We start from the raw sequence: 25,086 nt of genomic DNA on the forward strand, positions 1-25,086 counted from the left end.
CCAAAACCTTCTTTCCCACACACAATTTCCTTCTAACCGCATGATGTGATGGCCAATATCCCACCCAGACCTGTTTTCACTTCCCTTTTCCTTCTCTGTTTTATAGCTCTTGTCTTTGTTTTGTGGGCGACCCGGGGCTAATTTCGACTCTGGCCTTTGTTGGGAATGTTTTTTAAATAGTAAGGGATGTGCTGAGAGGTGCTAGTGTTGGAGTCTGGTGTTTGGAGGGTCGTTTGAGGCGTGGGTTAGGTGTGCTGTGTTTTGTAGAGGTGTTTGTGATGGTGAGAAAGGTGTGTGTTGTGTGACAGTTGTGTGATGGTGTGAGGTGTGTGTGTGTGTGTGTGTGTGTGTGTGTGTGTGTGTGTGTGTGTGTGTGTGTGTGTGTTTATTGGTATGATAGATCTCTACAGTGGAGGTGCAAACGTGCTGTGTGAGTAAAACATTCTGGTGGTAATAGGACAGATGCTTGTTATTGCAGGCAGCGGGGTGTGGAGGAGGAGAGACATGCGTGGCGTGTCAGGTGTTTGTAGGCGGCACAGGTGTTTGGTACCAGGGCAGTAAATGTTGGCAGAACAAGTGGATACATGACTATGGACACGACATGTATACGGTATTGCACACACCGACATGTACAGGCATCTGCACACACATATAATTGCGGATAAAAATAGATGTGTATGGTGCATATATACATAAAATACAACATTAGTGTGTATACACGTAAAAATATGCATAATTCCTATTTATGAACACGCCCATATATACAGTTTTATATATATATACATATATATATATATATATATATATATATATATATATATATATATATATATATACTGACATTGAATATTTTGGACAGTGTAAAGATCTTATTTAAGGCAAATACTTTCAGCTGAATAGCAAGCTGTTTCTTTCACACGGTTTATGAGGTAGCGACAAGGAAGAGTGATCTTTATTTATAACGCGAGTGACGCACCACTTTACCTTTTTTTATCGCCATCTTGGGCTGACTTTTTTTTCCGTCTCAGAGTAAACGGTTCTTATGTCAAGGCTGTACCGAGCATTTGCAGTTTAATTAGAAAGGTATTTGCTGATAGTTCTCTATATCTTGTTTTCTCTTTCCGTGCTTTCTAAACCCTTCGTCATCCCATCCTTATCAGGGAAAAAGAGGTCGTGATGATATGATGAAGAAGAAAAAAACAAGAAGATCAAGAACAAGAACAAGAAGATATGCATCAAAATATCGCAAATATAAAAGAGAAAGTTAAAAATAATGTTCTTCCTCATTCTTCCGTTTCATGCCTCGGGTGTGGGTGTGAGTGTTTGTAGCCATTGTGATGACCTAAGTGTTGGGAGGAGAGTTCGGTAACCTTTGACCTTAGGCGGATGAGCTGCCATGATCAATACTGTGGTGTCAGGCTTTTGGATCCCTGACCTCTGCGTCCCTGTCTGCGTGTCTAGTACCAGAGGATAGACAAGGAGAGGAGGAGAGGGATGCTAAAAGGGTAAAGACCTGGGGGGTTTGGAGAAGCGATAGACAGATATTAGGCACAGACAGTGGTATAGGAGGAGCGTAGGATAGATAAAAGGCAAGGACGGTGTAACAGGAGATACTAAGTGTATTGTGGACAGTGTTAAGGTGTAGGTTATGGTAAAGTAATATGGGGTTAGGGTGAGGGGGGGATAGTTACAAGGCACAGACGGTGAGAGAAAGAACAGTGATAGTAAGCCGTAATATGATGCAAGTTTGATAAATTTATGGAGGGGATGGGGGAGTAGGAGGGTAGGATAAATACCAGGCAGAGACGGTGAAGCAGAGGTAGTGGTAAGAGGAGGGTAGCACAGATGCAGTAGGCTACAATGATGGTGAAACAGAAGGCAGTAGCAGGAGTATGAGGCATCGATATGTTGTTGGGGTTAGTTATTTTATTGTTTCAGACTGGCGTTAGTTTATGAGCGCCAATTTTTATAACACGGTACTTCAAACTCACGCCAGTACAAAACAGACCCCGCCACCGAGTCCTTTTAACCCCAGACATAATTATCTGATGATTTATTTTTATTTCGTTCTTGCTATATCCAGACAATTCTACTTAGAGGAAAGTTTTCGAGCTGGAGGGGTTATACGAGCACATAGGATTCCAGATCGCTGCCTGAGATCCTGTCGAAACCAAAAAGTCATCTGGAGGCAGCAAGAGTGAAATATACAATACAATATGTCCTCGGGGTGAAGGAGTCAAGACGGATGGCATGCAGGTCGTCAGCCCCTAAGGTGGTGGTGGTGGTAGTAGTAGTAGTAGTAGTAGTAGTAGTAGTAGTAGTTTAGTGTAGAGTCAGACAACACACGCATAATGGCCACACAACTTTTCTCCCTTCCTCACTCTCTCACTCCCTTTCACGCCCAGTAACAAGAGTCAATGTAACGCCGCACTGCACACCCCGACAAACACACGGTTATGACTCACTTTTATAATGCTTGGTAACATGGCTTTATATCACGTTCCTGTATTCTCGTGACAGTGGCTGCCTTACAGTTACACAGCATTTAGGTTCGTGTGGCAGTTTCTTCTTGGAAATAGTGGCTGGAACTCGAGCATAATAAGGAAGTAGTAGTAATAGTAGTAGTAGTAGTAGTAATAGTAGTAGTAGTGGTAGTAGTAGTAGTAGTAGCAGTAGTAGTAGTAGTAATAGTAATAATAATAATAATGATAATAATAATAATAATAATAATAATAATAATAATAATAATAATAATACGAAGAAGAAGCAGAAGAAGATGAAGAAGAAGGAGGTAATAATAGCCTTAATTTTACGCCAAGATATCTAAGTGCCGTAAAAGTTGATAAGGCAGTGCAGTAAAATTGTATTATCCTGACACTTCTCTGTTGTGGATGAAAGTTGATATGACGCCTGTTTTCTTTCGTTATTAATATTGTTAGAAAGGCTCTTTATTTTACAGAACACTTTGATATTTTGAGTTTTTTATCACTTTTTCCAGGAGAGAGAGAGAGAGAGAGAGAGAGAGAGAGAGAGAGAGAGAGAGAGAGAGAGAGAATATTCAAATAGATGTGAGACCAGTGACTGCAACATACGTGATTTTTTATTTTTTCTCTGTACGTTTTCAGAGAGAGAGAGAGAGAGAGAGAGAGAGAGGCAGACAGATGATAATTTCCAGGCTGATGCGAGGCCTGTGACTGAATATTTGTTTAAAGTATTCAGCAGCGCCTCATAGCCTGGACGGTTCTGCTGCTTGGTTCACGGGTCTTTGAACTTGTGTGCCTCCTCTTGTCGTTCTAAAATCCTAAAATTGCAAGTGAAATCCATCCTCATACTTCTGTTACTTGCAAACACTTATAAATCGCCGTGTGCATGTAAGTGTTAATAGTGTCTTGAGGTCTTCTTACTCTTCTTTCTTGGTCATTTATTTTGTATGTTACACCTTATTTCCTTTTCAGTACCGACTTAGTTTCCATTCATGTCATAAACGAGAATATTCAGCAAAAATAAACAGTTAAGGAATGGATGCAAGAGAGCCTATTCATCTGACGAGAAGACAGGCTTTAGTGTTCATATAGCACAGTAATAGAGTTAGTTTTTACTGTAAGAGGCCCTGCAACGTGTGCCATATACCTGTGTCATATACTTGTGTCATATACCTGTCATATACGTGTGCCATATATATACCTATGCAGTATACCTGTGTCGTACTCGTATACTTGTGTCATATACCTGTGTCATATTCCTTAACTTCTGGCACTATTGTCAGCTTAGACAGAGAATGCCGCTGCGTAGGATTATAGATATTTGCAAGACACTGTGAGACAAAGAGCGAGTTATCTGAGGAACTGAGGCACAATAATAGCCTAGTTATTACAAGTTATTACAAGCCCTGCAACCTTCCTCACTGGTTCAGAACAAAGCGTAAAGCAAATTGACTTCCGAGGATCTAGTACTTTTTACGGACTACTTTTCTTTATGTTGTGATTTGTGGCTGACGTTATTAGGGCGATTCTCCTGCGTCACGGCATATGAGAACAACGCGTGCTTACTTTATTCGTGGAGGAAATTAATACGAACCTCTGCACCACCATTATCCCTACCTATAATGGTCGTGTTCGCAGAGTATATTCCCCCATTCTTCCTATACCCTTAAATCCAGGGCACTCTTTCTTCCTCCTTTTCTTATCTTATTAACAGAGGGGCAAGAAGTGATCCGAATCGGCAAAATTTTACATGGTTCAGTTTAATATTTGCAGACCTGCACAAAGTGAACCCCCCCCCTTACTGTCTCTCTTTTCTCTAATATATATACAATAAAACTATATCTATTATATATTCAACTTTCCCCACCCCCCGTGAGACCAAGCAGGGGGTCGAAGAAAGCTCTTGTTTGGTATGTATTGTGTTCATTGTTGGCTAAAGTGATTTCCTTGTCCATATTAATTATCTTACAATTTTTATCACATGGAGTTTTACAAAGCTATCGCGGAAGTGGGGCTGTAATATACCATACAGCATTTGATACAGCTTCGACAGCGTTGAACAGAAGACTTTCCCGCTCATTAAGCACTCTTTCACGGAACTTCGTATAAACTGACAATTCAAAGGTCATGACAGAGAAAATGTCACCCTTACTATAGTGGGTTTGTTTTCACCTGACGGAACTGGGCCACTCCTACAACTTGAATACTAATCCGATGAGCTTCAGTTATGGACCAGGAATGAGTCTCCATAACTACACTTATCCTGTCTCACTACACTTGGCCAGTAAATGAAATGAAAGGGACTAGATATTTGTCAGGCTAGAGGAAACTCGCTGTGGTACACCAGTTACTAGTCTTAACCTCAGTGTACTGTACTGTAGTCAGGAGACTGAATATTAGTTTCTCCAATAACTGTGGAGAATGAAGCTAAACTGCAATGCTGGTTGAAGTAACGCCATGCTAATTTGACACCGTAAAGTCCTTTAATAATAATAATAATAGTAATAATAATCATCATCATCATCATCTTCACCACCATCATCATCATCATAATCATATTAGTAGTAGCAGTAAATTTTATTCTGTGAACTATAATTACTGTTGGTGTACGGTATACAAAAATGTACTCTACGAACGGTAATATCTGTGAGGTATCATCATTCTCACCCTTTTTCTCACACCAGTATGCAAGCCTGTGTCCATCCCGGGGTCAACAATAATATGCGTGTTGATGGTGCAGGAGAACATTCCCGAAATACCTGAAGCACGTGGTGAGCTGGGGTCACTGCCCGCCCTCTCTCTCTCTCTATCCACAGGTGCCACATTTCCCCGCAAGGAGGAGGGGAGGGGAAGGGGGCGGGGAGTAAGAGTGGGGGAGGGTGCGGGGAAGGAGAGAGGGAGATCTGAAGGTGGGAGAGGCAGAGGGAGGGGGGGATTGGAGTGGTGATGGAGAGAGGGAGGGGGGGATTGGAGTGGTGATGGAGAGAGGGGGGGAAGAGTATGACATGTAGGGAGAAGAATTGGAGGAAGGGGGACTAAACGAAACAGTATGAGGGAGGAGACTAGAGGTGGCAAAACCCATGATTTTAAAAAAGGGGGAGGAGGAAGGAGAGGAATGTGGAGGAAGAAGAATATGAGTACTGAAGTATTGAGTAGGGGGACGGAAAAGGGAGGTAGGAAGGAGACTCAAGGGAAAGGGAGGAAGAGTCGGGTAAAGGAAAGGATGTAGATGGGTGGGGGAGGAGGAGGGGGAAGGAGACTGAAGGTTGGAGGAAGAAGAGTACGTGGGTAAAGGAACATGGAGAAAAGAGGTAGAGAGGTAGGGAGGGGAGAGGATGACGGGAGGTAGGGGATGGGAGGCGAGGGGAGGAGGACAGGGAGAAGAAAGGTAAGGGGAGGGGAAGGAAGTGGAGGAGGACAGGGAGGAGGGAAGTAAGGAGGGAAGGGGGAGGGGAGGAGGACAGCTCACGCAATGCTAGCGGCCGTTGACACCACTTCGTGTGAAAGGCCTGCTCTCCCCCCCTCCTCTCTCTCTCTCTCTCTCTCTCGGCCGATTCTCCTGTAATTTAGGTCTCTCAGTTGTTCCGAGGTGCAGCCATTGATGCCATTACCTTTGCCTGATCGAGGTTGACGCTGGAAGATAGACAAAAAAAAAAAAAAATAAAAAAAAAAAATAAAATAAAAAGCACCATATTCCTCTTACGTCCGGCAGCTCCTGTAAAGCTAGAACGGTTCCTGTAACAGCGAACGTGATCTATAAGTTACTTGAACATTCACGTTCTCTGTGTAAATTTAACTCATCAACGCAGTGTTTTTTTGTTTTAATTAATCTCCCCACCAAGCTCTTATATTCAGTTTGGCATTTTTAGTGGCGAAAGGGATTGTGATGCTTCAATCCAACTCCTCCAGTTCGAAATCCCCCCCCCCCTCCCAAAGCTTTATAAATTTGTGTGGAGGCAGAAGGAATGCAATTTTAAAAAGACGCCATCCTTTGAGGGAGTTAAGAGAGGAGAGTCAGTCCGTGTAGGGGAAATCTTGAGCTTAGTTGTGCGGGGTTTTGTATCTTACGAATGCAGTGTGAAGCAGATAGGTAGAAGAATAGGAATTGTGCGGTTTGTCTGTGGGGAGGTTTTTGTAGGGGTTTTTATCTCGTACGTAAGCAGTGTGAAGCGGGGTAAGTAGATGAAATGACTGAGGTTTGTGTTGGGGTTTAATATCGTGCGAATGCAGTTATTTGAAGAGTTAAGAAGTATAATAGTCGGCTTTGTGAGGTTTGTCTGTATGTGAGGTTTGGCTGATCCACAACAACGACAGCTGGTTCATCCATCTATCCAGGGCGCCCTATGCAATATTCTGAATCCTGAAAAACCAAGAATACTTTTAGATATGAGCAAGGGCAACTAATTTTCAAAACAAGAAACATTGGTACACATGATCGTGACTCATAGCAAACTACAACACGAAAGGTCCAGCTTTAATAGCATGACAAGTGAAAAAAGGGATTGTTGTAAAGACTGACTGATTTTTTAGCATAATAGTAGTGGATAAGCACCTTGTGTGTGAGGTTGGTGTGTATGTGGAGCGATTTGTGTTGGGGTTTTGTATTGTACCAATGAAGTGTGAAGCAAAGATAAAAGAATAGGCATTGTGGGGGGTTTGTGTTGAGGTTTTCTGTCGTACGAATGCAGTGTGTAGCGAGGATGAATAAAAAGAATAGGCATTGTGAAGGTCTGTCCGTGGGACGGGTTTGTGTTGTGGTGTCAGGAAATGTGTGTGAGTGAACCAGGAGAGCAGACCGTTGCGTGGGTCCCGTTGGTGGTGGAGCGGCTCAGTTCCGCTCTCGCTACCGTTACTCACGTGACTAGCCCCCCTCCCCCTCCCCCCCTCTCTCTCTCCCACCCCCCTCCCCAGCCCTCGGGAATGCCTTTGTTCATTCTCGCTTGTTCACTCTCCTTCTATGTCACACCTGGCTTCCTCCACAGCGTGTTGCTTTCACGAAACTACATCAGGGTCGACGTGCATAGCCTATGTAATAAGCCCTCCTCGATTGGGCTTGCTGTGTACTTAAAAAAAAAAAAATGATTCTTGTACTAACGGAAGCATATTAGTTACCATTATTAAACTACGGTATTATTTAGCTAGTTTGTGTTATAACTTCGCAGTCTCAGTTGCACGTCAAAATGCAAAGTTTGATTTTTCAGCAACGCTTACATTAAAGTAACTGGACCAAACTTTGAAGTCACCATTTATCTAAGTTGCTTTGCGTTGGGACGATTATTGATTACTTAGAGGATGAAAAGTGTAAGTGGGGGTGTGTGGTTTTGACGGAGCTCGGGGAGAGGGTGGAGTGAGGGTAGGAGAAGGGGTGGGGGATGGTCCGGGGTCGATGACTGCTGGTTGCGTAACATCAGCAAGGTTGTGCACGTTCCAGCTGTCGCCGCTTCACTTTCTTCCTCACACGCCGGCCTTCTTCCTCCCCCTCCTCCTGCTGCTGATGTTGATGATTAGGCCTCGGGCAGGAGGAGGAAACCCCGACATTATGATTAAAATTCTGGCTTGTGGGCTCTTTTTTTGCTGTTGGGATCGAGTGATGAAAGACTCCCTGGCCACACTTTTTTATTGGCAACATAGGCTTCATAGCCCGTTTCCAAGGCTCGGTCAGTAGTCCTTTTTCATACCACACACCTCCACATGTCGCCACTTCGGCGCTAACACCAACCGTCCATACTGAATATTTGCTAGGACTGTCTCATACAGGACTGGTGTATTAGTATTAGCGGGGGTATTTTTACATGCCGGCTTATCTTTTGGTAGCGCATTAAAGACCACTTTAATGATAATCAAATCCTTGAACTGTTCCCTGCTCCAGCTGGGATTCAAACATGGATCCATTGTGACTGCAAGCCACCATTCTATCGATTTGTGTGTGTGTGTGTGTGTGTGTGTGTGTGTGTGTGTGTGTGTGTGTGTGTGTGTGTGTGTGTGTGTGCGCGTACGTGCGTGCGTGCGTGCGCGCGATTGGTAATATTAGAATGTCCCTGATATTTATAATGTATTGTAACCAACACATTGTTTGTTCAGTATTTCTGTTTTTCATTTCCCGATACATCTGTCAAAAAATCTCAGTAAATCGGGTCATTTTTTTTTTTTTTTTTTTTTTTTTACATCGCACACACTATAGGCCAACTGCGAAGGCAGAGTTTATCAATTTTTCAAGGCCTAAGGCGTACCCCCCCGCCCCACGACTCCTGACAGAAGCCTTATGTCAGTCACCAGGCTTCCCTTTTCCATAATGTCATAAACGCAGTAAGCCTTGAAAACTGATAAGGGTGAAGCTTATCAATTATCAAGGCTCTAGGTATCCTTCGCCCCACAACCTCAAAGTCGAACTTAACCTTGCCCTGTGACCTTGACCTTCACCTATTTTTAAAATCAAAGGCTTTGGTAGGAAATATTCTCGCAGGTAGTTCCGGCCTAGATAATTCGAATAGTTATGATCGGATAAGAACTACAGTATTCGAGTTATCTCTGCCGGAACTATGGTAAGAATTGTTCCAGTTGACTCGTTCGATTTTAACCAAACTTGGTGTAAGAGCTGAGGGTCAGCCAAGGGGAAAATTTATCACATCCAAAAACTCAAGGTCAGAGAAGTCGCTCTTAAGATGAATAAAAGAAAAATCGCCTGAAACCAAACTCACTTTTACTCAAACGTGGCCTAAAATTCTCTTGTCTTTGTCGAATGCTGAGCTGTGACAATAACTTAACACTGGAATACAATGCTAGTCACGAGGAAGTGCTGTGGAAGGGATGCCTGCCGTAGCATTTTCTTCCACCGAGCTACATGAAATAGGCCAAAGATGGACGAAAATCCCGGTAAAAGTAAAAACACGATAGCAAACACGGCTGAAGGAAGACGTCACAGCGCTGAAGGGGTTGAGTGTTTGTGGGGAGTCAACAGAGTGGGGGGTTCGTGACTGACTCGCGTATTTGATATTTACCTTGCAGTGGGGCAGCGTCAGGAATTACTGGGCTCGTGAGTGCAGAGTCAGAAATTACAATATGCGTGAAAGTAGTCACCAGCTACAATATTCGTGTAAGTAGTCAGTAATTACAGTATCCGTTAAAGTAGAGTAGGTAAATACAGTGTTCGTGAACGTAGAGTCAGTAATAACCCTGTGAAAGTACCGTACTGTAGAGGAAGTAGCAATATTCGTGAAGGTAGAGTAAGTAATAATATTCATGAAGGTAGATTAAGTAATAATATTCTTGAAAGTAGAGTCAGTAATTACAATATTCGTGAGGGCAGAGTCAGTAATTATAATATTCGTGAAAGTAGAGTCATCAGCTACAATATTCGTGAATGTAGTCAGTAATTGTAGTATTCGTGAAAGTAGAGTGATGTGAAAGTCTGTGTCAGTTCTCGTGCGTGTGTGTGTGTGTGTGTGTGTGTGTGTGTGTGTGTGTGTGTGTGTGTGTGTGTGTGTATACCCTGATCAACCCAGGGACACCTTCACGTGGTGGCCCGGATAAAACTAGGCGGCTCCACTGATGAGAATTGCGAACGTCCTTCGTTTGCCTCCCTATCCCCCGAAAGGAGGATGGTGAACGGTTGGACAACTTCAGCCTGCAGTCTACTGGGTTCACGTTTCATATGAAGTTGGATATACTCGTACAGCAACAACAACAGCTACTACTACTACTACTACTACTACTGCTACTACTACTATCCGAAGTACATGTTTAATTTACATGCTATCACTTGACAGTTGTATTGGGTTTTGGGTATTTCTTTTCTAATTGGAGAGATTAGATTCAGATCCTCATTAACCCCTTCTCCACCAGGGGGCTTTCCAGAGGTGAAAAAAATCGTCCTTAGTTAGCAAGAAGAGAATATGGAATACTTCATTGGACTGACTGGGGTTGAGAATGCTGAGAATGCAATAAGTCTGTTTCCAAGTTTGTTTTCGTGATGGTCTCGTGTTTTTTTTTTTTTTTTTTTGGAGTCTTTTTCATTCTCAGGCAGCTATGACTCACTCTCAGCTGACGTTAGCTTTGTATATATCTTGTGCTCGTAGTGTGTAAGTGTGTGGTTGATGAGGGTGCGTGTGAGTGTGAGTGAGAGTGTGTTAGGGTAGGGTGCGTGTGAGAGAGCGTGTGGTAGGGTTGGGTAAGTGTAAGTGTGGTAGGGCAGGATGCGTGTGCTTAAAATGAGTGTGGTAGGACAAGGCAAGACCTAGTGAATATGTGGTAGGGTAGTGTGTGTGTGTGTGTGTGTGTGTGGTAGGGCATGGTGGGTGTTAGAGAGAGAGAGTGAGAGAGAGAGATGGGGGGACCATGGCGTCACCCCCCCCCCCAATATAGGCAGGAGCAGGAGAAGAGGTGGTAGCAACGTGGTGCCTGGTAACAACGAGGGGACTGACCTTGTCTCATACCCCCCCTCTTCTCCCCTCAGACCTCCCCACTCTCCTCGTTCCCCATATTCCCAATTCCCTCTACCTCCTCCCCTCATACTTCCCTACCCCACTTCTCCCCACATATCCCCCTACCCCTACATACCACCACTCCCCTCCTACCCCTCTCCCCTACTCCCCTTGTTACCCATATCCCTATCCAATCGTTCCCCATCCTTCTACTCCCTCTTACCCTCCTCTCTCTACTCCCTCATGCCCCCCACTCCCCTCATACACAAGGCGAATGCGTGTCCTCAGCGCCCTTAGGCTTATGGTGGCTGGGGTCTATGGGGCCGTGTTGTCGGAGGCATGGCAGGCTTCGTAGCGCCTTTACCTTGGCGATTTGGTCTACTGTACTACGCATTAATGTTCACCTGTATATTTCTTGTATTTTGGCAGTCCTAGCACCTTTTCCTTGGCGATTTATTTTGCTTGCTGTGTTTTAATATCCTCATGTACGTAAATTATACATCAAAATGTGGTTTTGCATGTATCACATACAAGAGAATTAATAAGTTGCAAGACAAATGGACTTAGGTATTACAAAATTGTAATCTGAATGACCTTGAAAAATTCGAAGCACCTCTTCCTTAGCGATTTATTTTCAGCATTACACCTGAGTTTATATCTTTATAGATACAGCTACAGCGATACTAAAATAATAAAAAAATACAAGGAACGGTTCGAGCGTAATAAACAAAGCAAATCGCTAAGGAAGAATTGCTCCGGAATCAACACAACTACGGGCCTACAGCAGCTCCCTCCCGCCCCGTCATTCCCCGGGCGTTCCCTCTCACCCCGCCCCGCGAGGTGAATGACCCCTGCGCCTACACCAAACAGTAAGCCCTTCCCTTCCTCTCCCTTCCTTCCTTTCTCTCCCTGTCTTCCTTCTTTTATCTCTCTGCCATCCTTCCTTCCTCCCTACATTCTTTCCTTCCTTCCTTCCTCCTTACATTCCTTCCTTCCTTCCCATCAATATCATACTTATTACACTATTCCTTCTTTACTTCCTACCAGCATTGTATAATACCTCATACAAACACGCTGCCATCCTCCTTCCAACCATCTTCACACCTCAGTCAACCACGCTGCCTTCCTTCCTTCCTTCGTGTTCACCAACACCTCGCATCATATAAACAAGCTGCCTTCCTTTCTTTCCTTCCTGCCGACATACAGTAGCAACATAATTAAACACGCTCCGGATTGGAATGCACTTGTCAGCATTCAGTAGCACAAGTTTCCTGATGTCACACCTCATACATATACAAACACGCTCCGGATGCTCAGTTCTGTATTCAGCAATCAGCATGCTCGCTTTATTTATTTATATATTTATTTATTTAATTTAGGAGGTAAAGTTATGCATGAATGAATTGCGCAAACTTAACCTAACCTAACAACCTAACCCATTCAACCCAACCCATCGTAATCTAACCAAACCTAACCCAACCCAACCCAACCCAATCTGCCCTAACCTAACCTAACCACGTCAACACAAAACACACATAAATGTCATGCGTAAACTCTAGTGTGGGGAAGGCAAGAGGAATCATATGTACTGTGAGGAAGAGCCGCATCATGGTCTACACGGCTTCAATGACCCCCAGGAGCCAGGGTGAGCGGCCTTTGAGTAGCCTGCGCCGGTGTGTGTGTGTGTGTGTGTGTGTGTGTGTGTGTGTGACCAGCGTATTGTATTATTATTATTATTGCCATAGAACTGAATACAAAGAGGTACAAAGGAAAACAAATAGTATCAGGGAAAACTATAACTGTGGTATCTAAATCTACAAGCTGACGATAAGAGCGGTATAGCCAGGAGGGGGATAGTAAAGCCTGAAAGGGGTTAGTAAAGCCGGAGAGGGATAGCAAAGCCAGAAGTGGAGAAGGGCAATGAACGACTGGCGAGAGCGAGAGGGGAGAGTGAGAGAGCACAGAGGTGAAAGAAAGTGAAAGTGGGAGGGGACGAGGCGTGGGTGAGAATGAGAGAGAGGGGGGATGACCACAGTTCATCACGGATATTCCCTGTTAGCATCTGGTAGTTGAGGATAAAACTCTCTCTCTCTCTCTCTCCAACTCCTACTCTTCCTCTTGATTCTATATATACACACTTTTGTCATCAGATATTAATGTTCTAGTTTAAGAATAATAATAAAAATAACTTCATTTTCCCTCCTACTCTTTTTCCTTCTAATTCTGACTACAAGCTCATTACCTCATAGCCATTAATCAAGCAAGAGCAGTCATAAAACTCTCAATCTTTTTTCTACGTCCACTCTTTCGCCTGGTTCTGACTGGCCACTTATTGCGTTTTAGCAGCTGTTAAAAATGTACGACCAGCCAAAAAGCTCTCTCCATTTTTTGTACCCCCACTGTTTCTCGTGATTCACGCTCCGCACTTATATCCTGTCAGCAGATGTTAAAATAGTAAGAAGCCAATAACTCTTTCCCCTATTTTTACCTGTTCATTCTGCCTTTACACACACACACACACACACACCAGACTCTAGTCATTTATCTCAGGTAAAGCCAGAAGGTTTCATTCAGGTGAGAGTGAGTCACAGGAGTCTGAGAATGTCAATATAAACTTAATACTTCATTCATTGTGAGAGGGAGTCGTAGGAGCCTGAGAGTGTTAATTAAGTAAGAGTAGTCACTGAACTCTCCCTCCCTCCCTTTCCCCCACCCTTTTTTTCTACTCGCCTTCCCTTGATCCTACCTCTCCCACACCTGCCAGCTGAGGGTCCTGGGGTCATAGAGGCCTCGGCGTTGTGGGTCAATGAACTGAGGCCAAAGCTTCGAGAGAGAGAGAGAGAGAGAGAGAGAGAGAGAGAACGTTGCCCTAGCCAGGTTACACAAATAGTCGTTGGATTCACGCGAAAAGCAACGCGGGCACCCTTTCCCAAGAACCCGTGGGCGTTGAAACAGTTCCATTCTTGATTCCTGGGAAGAGGCTGAGGACATGGGCTTTAAATTCTCTGGAGGCTTTATTGTTTGGGGGGAGTGGGTGGTGGAGGGTGAGGGATGCTGTGGCAGTGATGGCGGTGGGGGGAGGGGAAGCCTAAGCCACAGTGAAAGGTCGATAAGTACACGGGATCTACCTTCCTAACCTTTCCACCTGGTGACGGGCCAGCTTCAACACCAGAGTTTACATTAATATGGCTTTATGAAACTATAGTAAGACTTTATATATTTTTTTTTACAGCTTGAGGACTAAATTTGACAGTACACATGAATTAATCTTGCTTTGTGGGAGTGTAAGCCTGTGTGTTTTACGGCTTCAGTAGGAGTTAATTAATATGTAAGTCCTTGTATTATTTACAGCTTCAAGATCTAAATATTAAAGTACATGTTAATTAATATTGTTTAATGGAACTGTGAGCCACCATGTTTTCGTTCTAGGTATATTGTAGTTTTAATCAGTGTCATAGGAGGAAATTTAACTTTACACTCTTCATGTTCAAAGTAAAATGTTTCCCCATGAAGGCTGTGTGATACCTGGTGACTGGATATGGTTTTGAAGAGAACTGTATGTTTGTGTTGTCAGTATCAGCTCTTCAAACATATCCTTTATCTTAAGCTCACATTTGTTTAAGTGAGGAGACATTTGGCGTTAAAAAGCTTCCGCCTGTATGTATTATGACTTGCTTAGATTGTCTTTGTCTGATATCACAATTTAAGTCGATCTAGACTCACTGTAGCCCCAAACCGCAGTGTGGTTCGTGCACAGTACATAATTAGCAAGACGTTTGGAGAGGAGTGATTGCCGCCTCAGTGACCCGCTAGATGGTTCACACTGATAACGAGGCTTTGACATGCCGTGACACATTCCAGCACCGACCTTCCTGGAGATTCTGGCACGTTGTAACAATACCTCATTTATCCCGTCATGCCGTGATTGATGACTGGTGAATGACTCAAGACCTGTTCATAAAGACTACACCGGCGTAGCAGATTGCTACAGACCCTCATAAAGTCCTTGTCAAGAGCTGTTAATATGAAGCTTATTGCACCTCAGTAATTTGCGTTCTTATTCAGGTATACCGATTTTATGTTTGACGTTTATTAATAGTTCTCAAGGTAATCAAGTGCAAGAGAGCTTTTATATTGACTTTATACAGTGCGAAATGAGGAGATATACACTCACCTCTTCTGATGTTATAGTGTTCATCATATTTTAATTATGTATTTCCTTTTGCTTTGAATTACTATCAGATATAACATTCTGAATTGGGAAAGCTTCTATGTAGTTAGCGTGAAAATCGTGTGTGTGTGTGTGTGTGTGTGTGTGTGTGTGTGTGTGTGTGTGTGTGTGTGTTTAAAAGGAAAGAACTAACACTCTGAAGTAAACACCATAGAAAGTTTCAGTACCTGATGAGTCAAAAATAAAACTAAGTGCAAAACAAGGAAGACCGACTTAAACCTTTCCTCAGCTGAGCAAAACCGTCTGGCGTTACTTGGAATAATTGAATAAACAAGAAACAGAAACGGTTGAGATGAGAGTAATAAAGAACACAGGCTGAACAAGATATAAGAGAACACAGGCTGAACAAGATATAAGAACAGAAAAGATAAACGGATCGAGAAGAGAGTGATAGGAAATTACTGAAATGACAAGAAATAGAGAAGAAAGCATAAGACGACGAGAAGGGAGTGGTAAAAAACAGAAAGGACAAGAAACAGAACTGAGGACAAAAGAGTGTAAAGGGAGTGATGAGAAGCATTGAATAGAAGGACAAAATTTAGAGAATGAAGAATAATGAACGAGGAGAGGGTGACGGAGAACATCGGCAGCACAAGGTTTAAACAGAAAGGACAAAAGGACGCGAATTAATTGACTGGGAACGGTTGGGATACTTTTAACTGCACAGCGAGCCACAGACTCACCCATAAACTCACTCGTAATGACAGGTGGTTGGCCTTACCTGCCTGAAAAACACAGGTGTTGTTAACGGGGATTTCTGTGTGTGTAGTCCCTCCAGCCCTTGTGTTAATCTGCTGTCTGGAAGAGAGGAACGGTACGGTGGTTCGCTGAATATCGCGGGTACCTGTTGAACCTGACTCCCGAACCCCATACTAGTTCCTTTTTTTTTGGGGGGGGGGAGGGGGGCCTGGTTTATATCCCACGTGAGAGGCTGTGACACATACAGAATTTGCTTTCATACGGGTTGGTCAGACGGCAGAACCTGAATAATTTCAATTCTCTTAAAGTTGTAAGGGTCATGGCAGTCAAGGCACCTGCGTCACTACTCCGAATTAACATTGGTACTGTACCCATTTCATTAATCGTTGCACTCTGGCCTTCGTCAGCCATGCGAAGATAATACAGTTCCAGGAATAAAAGCAGTGACGCAGAACACCGTTGGGTACTGGATAGGGGCGCCTTCGCATGGTGGCACTGATATAACCGGCCGGCTCCATTGCATCTCCCTTAGTTCCTTCCTTGTCACCGAAAGTAGGATGGTGGGCTGCAGGAGAGGAGCAACATCAGCCAGCAGTCCACTGGGTTTACATTCGGATAAACCTACTTCTGATACCTTTGCCTTATTGATGAAAGGTGGGTTGGAAGAACATACCCAAATCGCCGTCTGTAAGAAGGGTAGGCTACGCTGGCTTTTAGATGCGGCCACCAGATAATTTATTTTATTTATGTATTTACTTTATCTGTTTATTTATATATTGTAATTTAAGCGTATATTCGTACATCAGTTTCGTTATTTTGATCACCGGCCTGGAGAGAACGAACACCGAGGACATGCTACAGAATTATCAGCCAGAGTTCATATCATACGGGAAGGTCGGGCTTCTCCCTCCCTCAGCAGCTGACCACACCCCTGCACTAAGTGAAGGATAGGTTTGTGGCAAAAAGATATCGGGGGTTCCGTTTGCTCTTGGGGGTGGGGGACAGGGACATTGAGAGTACCAACGGCAAGAAAAAAAAAAAGTACCATCATTATTATTATTATTAGGAGTAGTAGTAGTAATAGTAGCTGTTGTTGTAGTAGTAGTGGTACCGGTGGTAGTAGTAATAATAATAGTACTAGTAGTAGTTGTTGTTGTTGTTATAGTAGTAGTAGTAGTAGTGGTATTTGCAACATCAGGCTTATCTATACGTTAACCCAGTGGACTGCAGGTAAAAACTGCCTCCCCCTGCAGTCCACCATTATCCTTTCGGGGGAGAGGGAGGGAGCTGAGGGACTTTTTTTTTTTTTTTTTTAAATAATCGACCAGCTCCGATGTGTCCAGCCATATCGGTGCCACCACGAGAAGGCGTCCCTCTCCACCACCACGATTACTGAAGATATAATAATGTAACCTCATTCCAGACTGTAAATTCTTCACTTCTATGACGTCATAATTATTCAGGCGACTTGAAGACGGCTTTTTCGCCCAAAGAAAAGTTCCTCTGGGTGAAGGAGTTAAGGTGTCTCTCAAGCACCTCTACCTTAGCGATTTATTTTTATTTTATATATGGCTGGGTTATATAATTTTCCACGTTTTAGATGCAGAGTATTGTGATATTAGAATGATTCAGACAACACAGGAGCAAGGTGTAATGAGCAAAATAAGTAGCTTAGGAACAGGTGTTAGGTAGCTTCCTTAATTGACGAGAAGCAAGCCAGTCTCTGGAATAACAGTTTGTGCACACAGTTCATCCTGTTTATTATAAAAGTTCAGCTCCTAGTCAAGGCTAAGGCCTCAGCACCAACTGTAGAAAAACCTACGAGCACTGATAATGAGGCATAATGAGGGATTTTATCATAATAAACAATATAAATGGAGTGAAAGTATTGATCTACGTAGGAAATTTAGTTTGATAATCAGAATATATAAAGAACTGAAGACTAGACGATAACTGCAGTAGGCCGACTGACCCATACAGGGTACCTCCTGTGATAATGATACTGTTATAATGTGCACGAGCTTAATACATGGCATGATAAAAAATAAAAATAAGCTGGGAGTAAGGAGTAACTGCAAGGAGAAGGGAAGTGACGTAAAAACAGGAAGAACAGTAAAGCAGAATGTAGGGGGGTTGTGAGGAGGAGGGTTAGGGGAGGTGGTGGGGGGGTCAGGCGGGTTGGTCACTAACTTACCTTGACCCCTCCCCCCTTCACCCCCTCCCTTTATCCCCTTCCCCCTTCCCCTCCTGCTCCGGGCACTCATGTAACTGTTTGGTTGCGCAGTTGTCACTTTTCATTATTTACCTAGGTTCGTGAGCTCACTCAGGCACCTGTAAGTTTGTAAATTAAACTTATCACTTTGTTCAAATTAAGACGGTGGTGTTCAGCTTAAGACGATTGTGTTCAGCTTAAGAGGAAAGAGCGGCAGTACTGACGGGGTTAATGAATCACCCACTCAGTCCAGATTAAAAAGTCTTTCCTAAGCTGAATAAAATCGTCTGGAGGAAGCAAGGTGGTGGTTGTTAGTGGTGGTATAAATAGCCCGGGGTTCCTCTGAATGTGAACCCGGTGACCTGCAGGATGAAGCTGTCCCTCTCCTGCAGTCCACCATCCTCATTTCGGGGGATATGGAGGGAGTTGAGGAATATTTGCATAGCCATAGACAGTCAATAGAGCAGCCTGGATATACTGGTGCCACCACGTGAAGGCGTCCCTCTCCAGCACCACATAGCAATAAGTAAGCAAGTAAATAAATAAATAAAAATAAAAGAAGACGTCCTCGGGTTCAAGGGTCAGCTGTCCGAGTCAGTATAACCAGGAACTAAAATGAAAGAAAAACGGATCTGATACCCACGACATCCTTTCAGGCATCTTTGTGGGGCTGTGTTGCCATGAGAGTAGCCAGTGAAATTCCATGGCCGTCCCTGTCGCATAGGAACCAAAATCCCACCCTTTCAACCAGATTTGTGGGATTTTGTGTGCATGAGAGTGAAATCCAGGGAGTCTTGTCGTGAGAATCTTTTTAGCATGCGTGTGATTTGTTGTAGTCGCCCCCTTTTGTTCCACCCCCTTTTGTCTGGGAAGGAATATCATGACATCCTCCCATTCCAAGCACTTTCGTGGGATTTTGTTACTAAGATCGTGATTTCCCAGGTGGCTTTGTAAAATTCAGCAACCGAGACAGTGAATTTTCGGGTAGTTTTCTAGGATTTCGTTACTATTTTATGTAGGACTGTGTTATCAAGAGAGTCGTGAATTCTCATGGTCGTCCCTATTAACATGCGTCGTGGGGAAAATATTATCCCATCCTTCCAAGCCCTTCTGTAGGAGTCTGTTTCTGCGAATTTTCCAGTTACTTTTGTTGGATTTGTTACCAAGAGAGAAGTGTATTTCGAGATGGTTTTGTAGGATTCTAATAAATGGTTTTGTAGATTTCGGTCACCATGAGAGAAGCATTTTTTTTTTTTTTTTTTTTTTGTATGATTATGAGCAAGAGAGGATTGAATTTCGTGGCTTTGTAGGAGTATGCAACCATGAGAGGAGACTTAAAATTTTCATGGTCGTTCGTGTGTGTGTGTGTGTGTGTCCTGTAGAAAACGAGACGAGTTTGCCAAAGGTTGTACAGATCAGTGTTAACGGGCGCGAGCTTCCCAGAGGACGCGATTGTACTCTCCTGAATCCTAAAATTGTACCACTCTTGTTTGATCTGTGTGAGTAGCGAGTTTTTTTTCCTCTAGTTTTTTTTTTTTTTTTGGGGGGGACTGTACATCTAAGTCTTTTATCTATCTGCTTGTATGTCTGTCTTCTCTCTCTGCTAATTATATTTATCAGTCTCTTATGTTTCATTTCCTCGATCGGTTTATTTGTTTTTGCGTATTAGGTGTATGTTTGTCGTGCGTAAATCTTGCTTCCCCCCCCTTCTCTCTCTCTCTCTCTCTCTCTCTCTCTCTCTCTCTCTCTCTCTCTCTCTCTCACCTTGTTTACACAGAGAGAAGGTTAAGATGCGAGTGTGGCTTTGTTCCCGCATGCGTCCTGAGCGTCTCCGCAGTCTGGGTGTGTCAAGGATGCCTGGCGACGCTTGCGGTAGGAATGATACTGTAAATAATTGTGAGTCCTGCGCGTGTCGTGGCATTTAGCGGTGGTCAGGCAACAGCAACAACAACAACAATATCAACAGGAGCAGCAGCCTTGAGAGCAGGGCTGGGCCGCGGGCTAGACTGCTCAAGGGCTGACGTGCTGTTGCTGTTGCTGTCGCGGGAAATTGTATCGGGTAATTTTTTGAGATGTTACTTGTTTAATGCTCTCAGGCTCCTATGACCGACTCTCAGCTGAATGCAATAGTCTGGCTTTAACGATTATAAAATGCTAAAGTTGTGGTGACCAAGGGAGGGTTAATGGTGACAGTATTAACACTCTCAGGCTCCTATGACTCACGCTCAGCTGAATGAAATCGTCTGTTACCTGGAGTACAGTACTAGAGTTGTCCCGACCATTAGAAGGTTAATACTCCGGATTTTTTTTACATTCAAAGTAGTAATAACCAGAAGATTGTAGCTATATCCTATGCTGTTCACAGGGTTAGTTTTATTGGTTCTGATCTAGTTTTATTAGCTCTAATTTTATAATCCACCTGTGTTTTATTTCGTTCAGCTATACTATTAAAGTACCTAAATGTAGCAGTGGATATTACTAAAGTTACCATGAAATTAATTGTCTGGAAAAACTATCGCCAAAAAAAAGGGATAAATTAGACACAACACTCCAGTCCATGTATAATACCGTTTAATTTATTTTTCTTTCCAGGTGAGTGTAGCGAAAAACGTGCGTGATGGTCGGCACTGCGTCGGGGTGGAGGCAGCGGCTGAAGGTGAGTACAGGGATGACTCAGGAGCAGAGCCAGGATGCACAGCCAGCACTTACGATCCATTGCCTGTCGTTGCTTGAGATGGGTTTTGTCGGGAGAACAAGAAACATGGGAGGCTCTTGCACTTTCCTTTTCTCGTCCTACCTACAAAACAATAGAACTTACGATACTTAAGTTCATTTTGCATGAGGACTGAATTAGAAACATGGAAAGACAGTATACTCTCTTTTCATCGTCCTGCTCGCAAAGCAGAATAACTTATTAATCTTTTCTCATGTTATTTCTTGAAGTTGTTGTTGTTGTTACTTAACCCTGGTCAGTCTGGCCTAGCATACCCGTCGACCACATGTAAGCAATTGTTTTTGTGGGACCGTTCTATAAGTACAGTACCGTACGTACACCATGTAGAGATCCGACTCCTCCTTGTGGTAAACAGCGCCGCACCAAGGTTGGATCAAAGTCTTTCCTACGACGAGGTGCAGTGAATTATGGGGAGCAGCCTCGGCTTCCAGGTGGACGCCGCAGCTGCTCCACTGAGGGTATACAGTGCCATCACGTGTAGGCCCCCTGTCAGTCACTTAGCAAATTTCCTTTCTTTTTCGAGAGTAAGATACATGGAAAAAGATTCTGCGCAACCCGAGTCCTTTGCGCAAAAAAATTTACATTTACAACACCGAATTTGTTTGGGTACCTCAGCCTAGGCTACGCTTTGACGAACTTTTTTCTTTTCTTTCTTTTTTTTCCTCCAGCATACTGTAAATTAAGAAATCTGTTTCCTGTGCCCAGTAAATCTTACTCGGCCGAAAATATGGTACCGCTGACTTTTATACACCGCTTTAACTTGCTCCAGATTTTCGTCCTTTTCCAGCTTATTTCATACACCCTAACTCAGTGACAGAAAAAAGACAACGTTAGGGCCCTATATCCCCTCCATGACAATTCTTCGTTATTACCATATTTCGCTGTTATTCTAGTGTGACAACTCAGCTTTCAAAATGGAGAGATGGCAATTTTAGGCCAAGTTAAAGAAACAACAAAGCCCACTGCCTGTATTAATATAAATTTTATCCAAGGTTAATATAATATTCTTAGCGGATACTTAATGACGCACCATCCTACCTTGAGGTGAAGCAAAGAAAAACTACTTCAGTCATGTTCAGATCCTTATGCTGTTAAATTGCAATCACCGTGAAATTCCAAGCATGGTATCAAAGTTCATTCCTCTACCGTTTGGGCGCCACTTCCTGCATAATGTGACTTGTTTAGTGAGTTTTTAATCTCGCTTGTTTATGAGATCAGATGAAGCTTATTTACATTAGGATCTTATACTGTATATGTTTTTTTCTTGTGAGATCTTGAGGCCAGTTAGAATTCTTTGCGTAATACTGGACTAATGTATCTTCAGCTATGCCTCCTTCCTCTAACGTCACCATAACCTCCGTCTCTTGTATTATTATATTATCGTTACTACCCGCTGCTGGAGAAGGACGCCTTCGTATGGTGGCACCAATATGACCGGGCGGTGGAGCTGCCTGGTTATACAAACGTCCTTCAGCCCGTTCCTTATCCCCAGAAAAGAGGATAGTTGAGTACAGGAGGAAAGCAACTTCAGCGTTCAGTCCAGTAGTCTAGAGCCACAATAACAAGTAACAGTGCCACCTTCCTCTCACACCAGCGTCGTCGTATTTTCATTTTACAGTATTTATTTTTATTGCAATAGGAGACTTCGCTTCATCCAAGCTATTCATTTTGCGTCTCAAACCTTTGTACCCTCTTGTATGTTCTTTTTATATCTTTTTAATGTGGATACGACCGGGATCAGTAACATGCACTGCGAGAAGTTAATAAGGTGTAATGTGTGAGTAAATCGCTGACGGTGTGGTGTTACGTATTCTAAGCCGTTGAGAATAAAACCCATTGCCAACATCATTTTCACCAGAAGTTATTCTCATCACCACCACCATTACTACTATCCCACAAGTCATCACCTCCACACTTAACCTACTTCATCACTATTACTACCTCTGTCACCATTCATAACACAGCTACCACCACCATAAATACCACTGCTACCACTATCACCATTGACCTCACAACCATCACTACCACTACAAATACCTTTACAGTTTTCATCAGCATTTCCACCACAGCCAAAATAATACCACCACAGAGACCAATACCATCTCCGTCACCATCACAGTCACCACAATACCACCACAAATACCATTCCCATTTTTACCACCAATCACACCACACCCACCAGCATAACCACAACTGCTGTATTTCCGTTTTTAATTGAGAAAGACTTGAGTGGCTGCCAACATCCTTAGCAATACGACTCTGCCAACATCTTAGTAACACCACCCTGCCAACACCTGCCACACCACCCTGCCAACACCTGATACACCACCTTGCTAAGACCTGATACACCACCCTGCCAACACCTGCTACACCACCCTGCCAACACCTGATACACCACCCTGCCAACACCTGATACACCACCCTGCCAACACCTGCTACACCACCCTGCCAGCACCTGATACACCACCCTGCCAACATTTGCTACAACGCCCTGCCAACACTGCTACACCACCCTGCCAACACCTGCTACACCACCCTGCCAACACCTGCTACACCACCCTGCCAACACCTGCTACACCACCCTGCCAACACCTGATACATCACCCTGCCAACATTTGCTACAACGCCCTGCCAACACTGCTACACCACCCTGCCAACACCTGATACACCACCCTGCCAACACGCTCAATCAGCATGCCAGGTGTAAATCCCTTCGCCATGGGAGGTCTCCAGTACATTGGATAAATAAGAGAGAGAGAGAGAGAGAGAGAGAGAGAGAGAGAGAGAGAGAGAGATGGAAAAGAAAAAAATGTCGGGAAGAGCTTGACTGAAATAATAAAGAAAATATGTACAGGTATGTCATTGCACAGAAATTTTTGATACTGTTAGGCTCTTATGACTTGCTCTCAGCTGAGGAAAATCGTCTATCGTCGGTTGAAATATAATACTAGAGTTGTCCTAGAGGTAGGTAGATAGATTGATAGATAGACTGACTGATTGAGATAATTAGATAGATAGATTGATAGATTGATTGACTGAGATAATTAGATAGATAGAAGACAGTAGACAGACAGATAGACAGACAAAATATAGAAGTGGGTGACGTGGCCCAACCCAGGTCTTGGGTGGGTATTCTGGGACTAATCTTTATTTATGCTACTAAGAATTCATTGTCACAGGCCGAGGTATTGTAACATGGCTGACCGCTTCTGGTTTATTTAGTTATTTATCTATTGTATCAGCCGACCAGCACAATATACTGTAGAATGCATCGTTCGTAGCGGGTTTTGAAGTTCTATGAGATATGGCGTTTTCATGTTACTGTGAATACTTTGTTGATGTACTCTGTTTGCGTTTCCTTGGCCTAAAATTGCCATCTCCGCATCTTGACTGCTGAGGTGTAACAAAATGAACACTAGGCTTTGATGTCAGGTCATGAAGAAGTGCTATGGGAAGGGTGTTGAGCCACAGCATTGTCTTTTTCCTGCTATTGAGCTGCAAAAGGTAAAAAATCTTCGCGTAGTTAAAATAAATGAAGTATAATTTGTCACAAGTAATCCAGTATAGTTCGCTCACCTTAAATTGTCGGAAATTTTCGTCGCTTGCCAGCTTCTTAATCTCGTAGCTTCATGGGCTAATAAAAACATTACTCCCGCTCCACATCCTTTCATGGCACTTTTTATTGACTAGTAAAATATTCTAGTGTTACCAGCTTCTTACAACACATCAGAATGAAGAGATGGTAATTTTAGGCCAGGGTAAAGTGGACGGAGTATAGTAGCTCATATATTTTCCTTTATTTGTCCGTCTTAGCACAGGTTCGTGAGTAAGGCCTTTTTTCTAACATTCGTGCTGAATCTAGGACGGGTTGGTTTGTCTAGATTTTTTTTTCCTGCCATTTCTGAGTAGCCTCCTTCGCCTCCCCTCAGCCAGCTAGCAAATCTTACTCATTTTATATCTCTTCTTCATCCTCTTACTTTATCTTTGGTCTGTCATTCGGTGTCTCTTAAGTTATTCATGGGTAATTTCATTCATTGAGATTCATAGTTTGTCTCATAACTTCAGCTTGACACTCAGGTTCCCATAACTAACTCCTTTGAATAAAATCGTTTGCCGGAAGAGAACAGAAGAGACCATAATAAACTCAGCAGCCCTCATATTCACCCTTCCCCCATAGCTGCCATGTCTCCTACTTATTGCCTTGCCCAGGTCATTTTCCTCCATACCCAGACCATCTCCTTCTCGGACGATTCATTCCCTGCCGTGGCCAGACCACTTCTTTCAATTCCCAGACCATTTCTTCCATG

This window comes from Coenobita brevimanus, chromosome 55 (genome assembly GCF_032717465.1).
Source record: "Coenobita brevimanus isolate Jiangsu-jjx chromosome 55, ASM3271746v2, whole genome shotgun sequence".
Taxonomy (NCBI): domain Eukaryota; kingdom Metazoa; phylum Arthropoda; class Malacostraca; order Decapoda; family Coenobitidae; genus Coenobita; species Coenobita brevimanus.